This window comes from Microtus ochrogaster, chromosome 4 (assembly GCF_000317375.1).
Source record: "Microtus ochrogaster isolate Prairie Vole_2 chromosome 4, MicOch1.0, whole genome shotgun sequence".
Classification (NCBI taxonomy): domain Eukaryota; kingdom Metazoa; phylum Chordata; class Mammalia; order Rodentia; family Cricetidae; genus Microtus; species Microtus ochrogaster.
In genome coordinates this window covers 70,169,630-70,181,662 of record NC_022011.1, presented here as the reverse complement: position 1 = coordinate 70,181,662, position 12,033 = coordinate 70,169,630, and the positions used below count along the sequence as shown (strand labels likewise).

The 12,033-nt window shown below is 45.8% G+C and overlaps 1 protein-coding gene across 2 annotated transcripts in view; it reads left to right on the top strand.

Moving 5' to 3' along the window:
• The first annotated feature begins 6 nt into the window (after positions 1–6).
• Acvr1 (activin A receptor type 1) overlaps positions 7–12,033 on the top strand; it is a 120,324-nt gene continuing 108,297 nt past the window's right edge. The window contains exon 1 of one of the 2 annotated variants that reach the window (XM_026778784.1): positions 7–84. The gene's annotated coding sequence lies outside the window, so the exon portion shown is untranslated. Of the gene's footprint in view, positions 85–643; positions 659–12,033 lie in introns of those variants that run through there. The other variant, XM_005346430.2, reaches the window with a different exon arrangement.

Here is a 12,033-nt window from a genome sequence, read left to right as displayed (position 1 = left end):
GCCTCCCGCGCCGCCCTGCAGCGCCCCGCCGCCTCGCGCTCTCCGCCTCCCCGGGTTCAGCACCCGGCCGCCGCTGGACCAGAGGTGAGGACAGGTCGCTGGCCGCGCTGCCGGAACGGGGAGGATCGAAGGAGGAGGAGGAGGGAACCTAGCTGGAGGCGAAGCCGGGATCGGGGGTGGAGGGTGGGCGTCTCGGTGCCTCCCCCTCGCTTTCATTCTTTCTCCGGCAAGCTGCGTGCCCTCTCGACAGGGGGAAGCCGCGGCGGAACGAAACTGTCTTGCTATGGGCCTCGGCTGCGGGTGGGATCCGGGGAGGGCAGAGGCTTGGAGCTGGGGGCTCGAGTGTGCTCGGGTGTGCAAAGGGTGAACTCCTGCAGGGTGTGCGCCTCGGACTTAAAAATCGATCTGGCCTCCCGGCCCCGGGCTCACCTTCCAAGCTGAGCTTAGCAGACTAAAGAGATTGGCGAGTCACCCCCACCCTCAAAATATCCATCCCTTCCAAGAGGAATTTTCTGCTGGAGAAACAGCCAATAAACTCTGTTCAACTCCCTCCCTCCCTCTGTCCTTCCTAGCTGCAGTTTCAAAAAGCTTCAAAGCCAGGAATGTGGGATTCATCTTGCGATCCCCAGAAGGCAGATGTGGTTACAGATGTTGCACGGTACTTTGCCAAGTTTAAAACCCTTCCTTCAACACTAACCAAAACAAGGCTAGAACCTTTAGGCGCCCTGGGGAGAATTGTGGGCCTCTGGGTCACTGCGTGCATGGACTTCTGTCTGGTTCAGAGACTGGCTTGGCTCTGTCCAGTTTGTGCCAGATAGGTCTCCCACCCTTCCCTACCTCCCTTTACCCCTGGAGTTCTGAACAACCACCCCCTTGCATGGCAGAGGAGCGGTGGAGGAAGCTACTTGAAAAAGAAAAGAAAAGAAAAGAAAAGAAAAGAAAAGAAAAGAAAAAAAACCATCCATTTTGTAGCAGAAGAAAAGTGTTGGTTAAAAAGTTGTCATTCATTTGGTGTTTGGAGAGAGGCAGACTGTAATGCGGTGGATTTGTTCCCTTTATTGGCTTTTTCTGCTTTGCGGTTTGGGTGAATGGTATGAGATGATGCGAACTATCTCTGATCCCACACATGTTTAATATAATTGTATGTATATGTATTTACGTTTGCTTAGCTATGTCATTTTTGAAAAAAAAAAAAGATAAATCCCCAAATTGAGACCTAACCCAGTGAGTTTAAAGAATCCTGTTCCTGAGAGGCAGACTGCTCTGACAGCCCAAGGGAAGGCGGTGGCAAAAAATAGACACCACCTCCCTTTTCCCCAAAAAATTCTTCCTGGAAAGGTGGTGTTAAGAAACTTCAGAGATGGGCTGATCCAAGTGGCGGGCCTTAAATGGAAACACTATAGTATGTCCTGGCACTAGTCTCTGGAGGTGGGTTGCTGGCCGGGGGCCCAGGCTTGGGCAGGCAGCAGACACTAGACCTGTGCTGACCTCAGACACTGCCTTACCATGCTGCTCTACAGTTGGCACACTGCTTAAGTATGGAACCCAGGCCTCACCCATGGCACTCCTGGAGACAGTGCGGTCACGAGGTTATTTTAAGTCTGGACAGGCTCTGGATTACCATGCGAAGATCCAGTCCCTTGTTCTGTGATTCGGTTACTTTTGTTTTCTGTCCTGGGGCTGATGAATGGAAGGAAGCATTCTGTGGCCGAGCTGCGGGCTCGCTTTGTAATGGGCCATAGCATCTCTGCTGCCATTGTATATGTGAATCCTCCGAAGTGATGAGTGACTGAGGAGATAAACCCTGGCTAGACGGCAGAGATCAAGGACCAGCATGGGCATGCGCTGGCTTTGTGCTCTCTCTTTCCACTGTGTCGCTGAGTTTTGCTGGAAACAGAGCGTGGTTTTTTAGATCAAACTTGATTGAGATAATAGTCTTACAACTTTTGCGCGTTGGACTAGAAGTGATCACTTGAATCTGAATAAATTTCTTGTAATTGCTAAGTAATTACAGAGAATATTAAGGATGCGGAGTTAAAATGCCATATTCAGGAATGTAATGCGTTTCAGGAGTGAGGAACTTAATTTGATTAATAGCATTGTAATGAGTGCCCTCCCCTCCAGACTGGTAATTTACTAAGTTTTCTCCCTGCACTCAGGCAACGGGTGACGGTGGCTGAGTTGGTAAATAGAGGGTATCTTGCCCACGCTTCTGCTCTTCCTAAGGCTGTACTGCGATTTGGTCATGACAGGCTTCTAGGTATTCCTTTAGGTTGGATGGAGTAGTCAGTGCGTCGAGAGAGAGACAGGACAGAAATGGATTTGAAAAATGATCTTGCTCTCCAAGGTCACAAAGTAAAGAGAGAATCAATGCTGGGACCTGATCGCTCCTCTGTAGCTTCCTTGTTGGGTTCTTCTATCACGATTCATTCTTATGTGATCGAATCTCATGTCCAACTCACCAGGGATTATGGGGAAGCAAAGTATGAGTGGGGGGCCAAACCCTTTGATATGTTCATGTAGCGTTAATGATAGGACGGAGGGCTGTGCCGAGTGTGAGCCATGCAGCATGCCCACCTCCGTATGAACACTTTGCACGCTTTCCCTTTTGCGCTTCTCCTGTAGGAACCTGAGGCTCGGTGGATTTAGGCTGGGGAGTTCCTATTTGACTCCATAACTCCTGGGACTCCAGAACACATGTCCCAGGCTCTTGTGGCCAGTGGTTGTCAAACTTTTTTTTTTTTTTTTTTTTTGTTTTTTTAGTAGCAGCGGCTCAGTGTCTCTTGACCTTAATTATGCCCTATCGTGCCTCTTCGGTTTTAGATTTATTTATTTATTTTTTTTTTAATTTTACGTTTATGGGTGTTTTGCCTGCGTGTATGTCTGTATACCTCATGCAGTGTCTGTGCAGGCCAGAAGAGGGTTTTGGATCCTCTGAAACTGGAGTTATGAACCCTTGCTAGCTGCCGTGTAGATGCTGGGAATCGAACCTGGGTGCTTTGGAAGAGCGGCCAGTGCTCTTAGCTTCTAAGGCAATCTCTCCAGCCCCCTTTAATATTTTTCTTTCCCAATAATTTAAAAACACCATCTTTTAAGAAGCAGCCGGCTCTCGGATTAGGGAACAGAACAGTCATGAAGATAGAATTGACTTATACTGAGCCCTCAAATGCAAGGTGGTGGTTACGTGTATCTGTGCTGCAGGGACCTGGGGTAAGGGCAAAGAAGGTCACACTTTTGGTGACATTCAGATTTTTTGATTGAGAATCGAGTTCCTGGGTGCTGATTTTAGTTTTACACCTCATAAGCTACATACATGCTACATTTTTTTTCCTCTGTGAAACGATAAAGAAAATTAAACATAGTAATTAGCATGATTACTTGGGGGACTACTTCACTGCACTTTGCTGACTGTAGCCCCTAGCTTGCTTCCTTGCATGAAGGAGACACCTTTACTATTGGCTGGTTGACAAAACCATGGGTAATCATTTAAAGCTGATGAGTAAAGTTGAGGTATTGCTCCTTGTCTGTTTTCCGCTCCTTCTGCCCTCATTCCCCGTATCATGAGTGCCGGGAGAGCTGGGGCTTTGCAGGGGTTTCTCCTGAGAGGCCTGGGCTGCGCTGCAGCTGGCCCTTTTCAGCGTCACCTTGGGTTGTATATCTCATGTCCGGGATGGGGCCCAGAATGGAGTCACAAAGCGTTTATGTGCTTGTGTGTCTAGCGGTGAAGCGAAGTGACTGCTCGGGACCAGGACTGGAGTGCTGTTGAAGGGGGAGCAGTGCCTGGGGAAAGTGTTAGCAGTGTTAAGTTGGGGAGGCTGGGCAGTGAAGGAGTTTAATTGAAATCCACAGCCTCCTGTGTTATTTTCCCAAGCAAGTTTTGGGCACTGTGGCTTTATTCCTGGAAATGAGGATTTGGAATTAGGTTTCCTGGTACCGAATGCCTTCTTTGATCTTTTGGAATGAAAACTCGGTGTTTTTTTTCCCCCTCCCTGTGGCCAGTTCTAGCTTAGAAGATCCAAAGGAAAGATTGACCTCTTTTTTTTTTTTTAAAGCCATTTTTGATAGTCCCGCTAGTTTAAGAATCAGAAGCACAGGGGCCTGGAGAGATGGTTCAATGTTGAGAGCACTAATCACTCTTCCAGAGGACCTGAGTTCAATTCTGAGCACCCACATGGCAGCTCACAACTGTCTGTAACTCCAGTTCCAGGGGACCCAGCATTCCTGACAAAACACCAGTGCGCATTAAAAAAAAAGCAATCAGAAACCCCACACTAGGTTTGGTCTGTTGCAAAGTGCAGTCTAATAAAAACCTCTGTCGGAAAAAGCTTCATGGAATTGGTTTGGCTGGTGCATCCTGGCTTTTAGTTGAGATGGAAGGTGGTTTTATGCCCCCCCACCCCAACTAACTAATAAGAGACCCATCAGGATAAAAAGAAAAAGGGAGGCTGAGGTGGTAGCCTAGTGGTTCAAGTACCCGCATCACCATTGGGGGCCAAGTAAGACAAGGAAACGAAAACTCAGCTTCCTTGGTAAAAATGAACACGTCCACCCTCCCCACTCTCCACAACTGCCCTCCCAGGCAGGGTTGGGAATCTGAGCCTGTTTGTGAGGATCTTCCCAGGTCCTGAGAGCTCTGCTTGCCAGTTTCCACTGCTTCATTGTTTGACTTCGGGGTTTTCGGTCCCAGACCAACATTCCACTTTGCCCATTAGGGTTGCTTCACTGTTTACTCTGGGTGCTTGGCCTTTATTTCAGTGACTGGGAAAGCCATTACAGATTCCGCTTTTTCTAAGTTCTGTGCAGATACATGTAGTGGCTGAAGGTTGTTTGGGGGCAGAGGGCGAAGTAAGCAGCCATAGCACAGATGTCCTGTCGGGTCTCCGAGGTCAACTCTCCACCCACACCGTAAGGCCTGACCTTGACTCATCTGTCCCTCTCTCACCTTGCCCTTTCTTTGGGGGAAAGTCAGAGAAATCTCACTAAAAGGGAGACTGAGTTCTCATTTTCTCAGCCCTGCTATATTCTAACCATTGTATCAGCCCCCTCTCCTCCTCTTGGGCCTCGATTCATCTCTTCAAGGTATTGACCTGAGAGTTAGTCATTCTTTATTTTATTCTTTCCCTGTGGTTTATTGCCTTTCACTGACTTCAGACCTTTTCACTTGTCTCACTGACTTCTCTCAAGGCAAGGACTATGTCGTTCTTGTCCTTTGTGTATCTTGTACATCTAACCCAGTACTGGATCAGAAAACCAATACTTTCCTTTAGATAAATTTTAAAGAAGATTCATTTCAGTTTTAACTCGTGTGTGTGTGTGTGTGTGTGTGTGTGTGTGTGTGTGTATGTGCACATGAGTGCAGTGCCTGCGAAGTCCAGTAGAGGGCATTAGATCCTCTGGAGCTGGGTTACAGGTGGTTGTGGGCTGTCTAATGTAGATGCTAGAAACCAAACTTGTAAGAGTACTATATGCTCTTAACTGCTGAGCCAGCTTTCCAACAATATGGAATGTTTTCTTAATCCTGAGAGGATGAAGGGATGACTGGATGTTATGGGTGTAAAGGGACCCTGTATTTTAGTAAAGGGGACAGCACAGAGAAGATAACAATCTTGATACCTGGTCCCTATGCATGGATGGGAAGCAAGTGAAAGACATACTAGGTGAGGAAAGTGTATTTGGGGCCCCTGCCCTGTTTTTATCTCTGTGATAATGATAAAAAACCCAGGGCCTCACTTCTCATAATGTGCTTTACGACTGAGTCCCCTCTTTTACTCTTGGCTGTAGCGTGAACGTAGTAAATTCAGCAAATATTTATTTATTTATTTTTAATGTTTTATTTTTAAACAATTTATGTGCATTGGTGTTTTGCCTGTATATATGTCTGTAAGAGGGTGTCTGGTACCCTGGAACTGGAGTTACAGGCAGTTGTGAGCGACCATGTGAGTGCTGGGATTTGAACCCAGGTCCTCTGGAAGAGCAGCCAGCGCTCTTAACTATTGAACTCCTTCAGTAAATATTTATTACATTCTTTTCAGCGCACATTTCCTTCTCCTCTGTGAATAGGTAAGGGAGACACTTCTATTCTGGGGAAGAACATTTTAACTCATTTTTTGTTTCTACCACCGCAAGGAATCCTGCATTCATGTGGGACTCAAACACTGGTTAATCAAGCCCTTTATTCTGATTTTCCTGTGACAAGTGTGTGTTCCCAAAGACTTGGCAGTGAAAACTGAACACTAGACAGTGATTATGTCAAAGGGATAGAAAGAATGTGAACATGCCAGGCGGTGGTGGCGCACGCCTTTCATCCCAGCACTCTGCGGCAGAGGCAGGTGGATCTCTGTGAGTTCGAGGCCAGCCTGGTCTACAGAGGGAGTTCCAGGACAGCCAGGGTTACACTGAGAAACCCTGGTTCAAAAAAAAAAAAAAATTGTCAAGGAAAAGAATGTCTCCAAACTTTTTGGAAAATGTATAGAGTCCAAAGTAAACTCCTCTTTTACTACATTTTAGGGGCTGACTTTGAGTGGATGTAACCACAAGGAACTGTTCAACCTGAACACTTGTTGCCTGGGCAGTTTGGTGACCTGTGAAAGCCAGTATTGGCCGTTCGCGGTTACACTGCAGCATAGCTGCCATTGAAAAACAAGATTGCCCTAGGTTTTGCTTCTGCTTTAGCTGATGGAATAATTATTGATCGAACCACTAAAAACATAACCGTGCGTTTTATAAGAAATAGACCGATGGAATAAAAGGAGGTGTCGGGGTTGGTGCTGCTCAGACTGAGATGGGAGAGGTGACGCTGTTTGGAGTGTGCAGCCTGTGGGTGAGGTCTGGAAAGGGTCTCGAGGGGAAGCGGTTTGGAGCAGAGGGGCTGTTAGGATGACGCTGAAACCCAGGTTCTGAATGTTATTCACCTGTGGGTCTTTCTCCTAGTGGAAATATTATGTAGTGAGCTACTGTCCTGAGATAATGCTGGATGTCACCAAGAATGCCAGAACACTTGAATTGCGTCTCTTTTCTTGGCTCCAGGGACATAGACCAGTTAGACCTAGAAATAGTGAGTAGGGGAAAGAGGCCAAGCGGTGGCTGTTTAGAGTGACTTTTTTTTTTGGTAGGAAAAATGGTGAGGGACAAGTGAACTCAATGTTATTTTTTTATGTGGTTTTTCAACGGGAAGGATCTGAGCTATTGTGGGCAATAGGGGCTGGAACAAGCATCTTCCCAGTGTGGTCTAGAGAGAGAGAGACGGAGCGGCTCGTTCTGGAGATAGAACATTAGGTAAACGGAAACGTTCGGTGTCAGGGTTTTCAAAAGACTCTTGACTCACAGGGAGACATTTCCATTATGGTCTGGGACACACACACTTCTGCACGTGCATATTAGAAACGAAGCCGAGTTACGGCGTTCACTAGACTATATTGTAATCCTTTCTAATTTCTATTCAGTTCTTATTTAAAAATTCTGATCTCTATCTACTAAATTGATTTCAAAACTTGCTAATGGTTCCTAATCAGCAGTTAGGAAAAAAAAAGTGTTCTGTTCCAGGTATTGTGGAAATTAGCCTTAATTTGTTTATTGAATAGTTGCTAATCTGAATGAGTATTTTGTCAGGTTTTTTTTTTTTTGGCATGAATTTTAGTTATTCCACAGAAAGCCTCCACCTCTCTCCTTCTCCCACCATTTTCTTTTCTTAGTGCAAGAATTTTTGCCTTTTTTTTTTCCAAATCATTTGAAAAGGGCTCACGTGGGACTTGCTGAGCCCCACCAGTAGCAAAGATGGGGGCTGATTCATTTGAGTTGGGCAGGAGCCCTCGGCTCTCTGTTTATGGAGATTATTATTTAAATAAGGTTGTTGCGGGAGGTCTTCCCGCTCCTCCAGCCTATAGCCGCTGAGATACCAGCCCATTGGGGCGTGGTCTCTCTCCCTTTAAAAAAGCAGCCACTTCCCTCTCCTCTCTCTCTTCACTTCCTGCTCCACCGGCAATTAGACTCCCTTCCTGGTTGTGCAGAGGGCTGTTGTGATCTATAAGTTTTTTCCCCTTTAAATAAATACCGCCCTATTAATCATAATTCCAAACTGGTGTGGCATTGTTTGTGACTTACGCCTTCATAAGGTGGTTTCTTTCAGTTGAAGAGGCAAACCGGGGTACCTACCTGCTCACACCAAAAAGATGGGAATGAAATTTGGATGATGACGCCATCATGTATTACTCAAAAAACGAAAACGAAAGGTTAACTGTTGGCGTAAACGGTTCGCCCGTTATCATTGTCTTTATTAGTAAAATTTGCTGCATTCTTGCGCCTTCTTCTTCTTTTGCCTCTTTGGTCTTCATTTACTGAATGTTCATCACATCTTCCTGTACTTGGGCTGATCATGAAACCCAATAAATCCAATTAGACGTGCAGGAATTTTGGAGGGAAGTTATGCATCTCCTGTAAGAGGCAGACTAACTATCTCGGTCAGAAGGTCTAGAGAAAGAGGATCGGCCCAGCACCATTGAGGAGGTGGCTGCTGTTTGGCCAGGCTCAGAAAGAGGTGTCATTTACAATATCATCATGACAGGTTTGTGTCTAACTGTGAGATGGGCAGCATTCTGGAGATAGGTTCTGGTTCTAGTGAAGAGGAGGTAGTAGGTTTGCTGTGGGAGCCAGGGGGAAGACAGTGTTGACCGGACACATTTTTCAGTCACTGGATTGGATTTTACATCTTGGCATTCCTCAGGAGAACATTTAAGACCTGGGAAAACAGGAAGGTACAGTCCCCGCAGTGTACCTTGACTGTGTGGAGTATGCAAGGTGAAAGAAAGAAGTAAGAATGGGTAATGTACCTTGTGGTTTCTTGGAATACTGGGAAAGCAGGCCTGGGGCTGTGGATATGGGAGAGTTGATAGTGCTGTCTAGCATGTACAAAACCCTGGGTTTGATCTCTAGCACTGCCTAAGCCAGATGTACTGGTCGGCACTTGTAATTCCAGCACTTGAGAGGTGGAGGAGGACCAGAAGTTGTAGTAGTCCTCAACTACAGAGGGAGTTCGAGGCCAGCCTGTCTTAAGAAGCTAAAAGGAATCTGGTCCTGAGCAAGGCATCCCGTGTTAGCTCATTTAATACGCTTATCCACTTGAAGTAGCTTTTTCCGCTAGACCCACTCTGCCGAGGAGAGACCGAAACCCGCGTGACACGACCCCCCCCACCCCCACCCCGTTGTTGCAGGTAAGACTAGAAGTAGAAACTCCTAGTCCCCAGGCTAGTGTGCCTTTGGTCCTGCATTTAAAACATTTCTTAAAAATGAGGACATTTCCCACTAAAATAGCCCAACTTCCATTCGTTCTTGTGACTCGCGATACTGGTAACACCTTGACCCTGTGACCCTGTTCCTGGAGGAAGCCGTGAGAGCCACTTGTGGTTGTCTGATGGGTCATGGGTTTGCCTCTGTCTCAGCTCACCCTGTTTTCTCCTAGACGCTGATGTCTGCTAATAGTTGCTTCTTCTCCCCTGTTCTTGCGCTGGGGTTTTAAGACCTCCCTAACCTGCCTTGTTTCTCCTACATACTAATTGCACTGTCCTTGTGGCTGTGTGTGCTTGAGACCCTCACGCTGTTGGCCTCTAGGGGATTTGTTTGGTAGGGAGGATTTATTTCTCAGAAGCCAGGAAGAAGCAATAATACTAGATGGAACAGGTTTTTGGTTTGGAGCTGGAGACAGAGTTTGTGGGATAACTCATCTGTGATGAGAAGGAGGGTGGGGTTGGAGCAAATGTATCTGACTTGTGGAAATTGCATGGCTGGGGTGATGGTGTTGATCTTAAAGTATGAAGCTGGCAAGAGGAGCTTGTTTGGAACGGGATGAGGTTGCTGGGAGAGCAAGGGCACCGTAGAGTAGTTTTCTTTCGGTCCTGTGAGAAGTTGGGGATATAGCATTAGAATCCTGGAGGTGAAGATTTGGGGCTTTGGCTTTTAATTTGATTGGATCTGTGTTCCTGCTTGGTGAGAAGATGAATTGGGGGGGGGGCTTTTGGGAATGGGGAGAGGTGGCTCAGAGCGTCCATGACAAAATGGACCCCAGGGCAAACAGTTCAGAGTTTCTTATTGACTTTTTGGGGTTAAGCGTCATCCTCCCAGATGAATTAAATGTTTATCCTAAGGAAGGAATAAACTCAGCCGTTTCATTTCTCCACATGGGAACTGATAAGCGTCTTTTCATAGACTCAGAAGCAGGTGGCCGCTGTCTTTGATAGATGACGACATCTGTAAGTTACATGCATGCTTTCCTTAGGTGAAACTGAGTCTGTGACTTCAAGTTTTTATTTAAAAATATTTATTTATATTTGTATCGTAGGTCATAGAAGAAGAGCCTATTGAGTCCCAAGATGGGGGGAAAATTGCCAGAGGGTAATAATGACTCTCTGCTGAGGTTTTATTTATTTATTTATTTATTTATTTATTTATTTATTTATTTATTTATTTTTTATTGAGAAAAAAACATTTCCGCCTCCTCCCAGCCTCCCATTCCTCCCTCTGCTGAGGTTTTTATTCTGGCTAAGAATGGAATGTTCCTTGACCAATTCAGATGAATCCATACCTCCACCTCCACTCCGTTTGCTTCGGATTCCATCCAGGTTACTGTTTCTTGACTAGCTGGGTCCACCTCCACTGCGTGGTCTTCTCCACCTGGTTGCCTTTTGATCTCCCAAAGGTCTGGACATTCTGTCTACAGGTGGGGTGATTCTTGCTCAGACGTGGGTGCTGCTCATGGAAATCTTCCAGGAATTCACTCTTTTTCTTCTTATAGACTTGCAACTCCTTTCGGGGACATGCAGCTCTGGCTTTTAAAAATTCAAGTTAACTTTTTTTTTTTTTTAACTTACATGCATCTTTCTCACATGTACACATTCCAGGCGTTCCTGAACACGTGTTTCCTTGGGTTTGGTTAATACTTGTGCTTTTGGCCGGGCGATGGTGGCGCACGCCTTTAATCCCAGCACTCAGGAGGCAGAGGCAGGCGGATCTCTGTGAGTTCGAGACCAGCCTGGTCTACAGAGCTAGTTCCAGGACAGGCTCCAAAGCCACAGAGAAACCCTGTCTCGAAAAACAAAAAAAAAAAAAAAATACTTGTGCTTTTGGCTGTGTACACTGTGCACGGGATGCACGTACGTGTTACAAAACAAGAAGGAAAAGAGAACCCAGGAAAAGTGTTTTGTACTTCCATCTTCTGTTTTCTGTTATTAAAGGAAAGGCATCAGTAAGAGGAATTGTTGCACCTCAGTTCAGGAGTGCTTGTTCAGCATAGGGAAGACCCCCGCTTTAATCCCCAGCATCAAAGAGAAGAAAAAAAATCCAAGTTCGCCATTTTCTCAGTGGTAACATTTAATTATTTAATTATATTTGCAGTCTTATACTAATGGTGGCTTGTTTATTAGATACAGAATTTTACCATGGTTCCCAGGATGGCTCAGGGTTCCTGGAGTCAAGCAGTCATTTTGCCTTAACCTCCCAGGTAGCAGGAACTCCAGGTGTCTGCCACCGTTCTGACAGTGAATGTTTTTGTTTCTATGTGTGCTGTTCTTTGTACAAATTTCAGTTCTGTACCTAGTTTTTTTTTTATTGTTGTTGTTTTTGCTTTTGTTTAAACTAGTCTTGGAAAACTTCTCTGTTAATATGAACCAAGTTGCCTTCTTATTTACTTGCAGTACTGAGGGCCTCACTTACCCTGCATGTGGCTAGGTGAGCACATCTCTGCATCGCCTCTTTTCCTGCTTTGGATCGCCTTGTATTATGTACTATAACGTATGTGATAGTTCTTTCAGCGTTTGCTTTAGACAGCTTTGTGCACTGTAGCATTGCAGTGACTGAGTTTATAGATGCAGAACTGTGAATTGACTGTGTCTATGTATGCAGTCTTGCATTGACTGTGTCTATGTATGCAGTCTTGCATTGACTGTGTCTATGTATGCAGTCTTGCATTGACTGTGTCTGTGTATGCAGTCTTGCATTGACTGTGTCTGTGTATGCAGTCTTGCATTGACTGTGTCTGTGTATGCA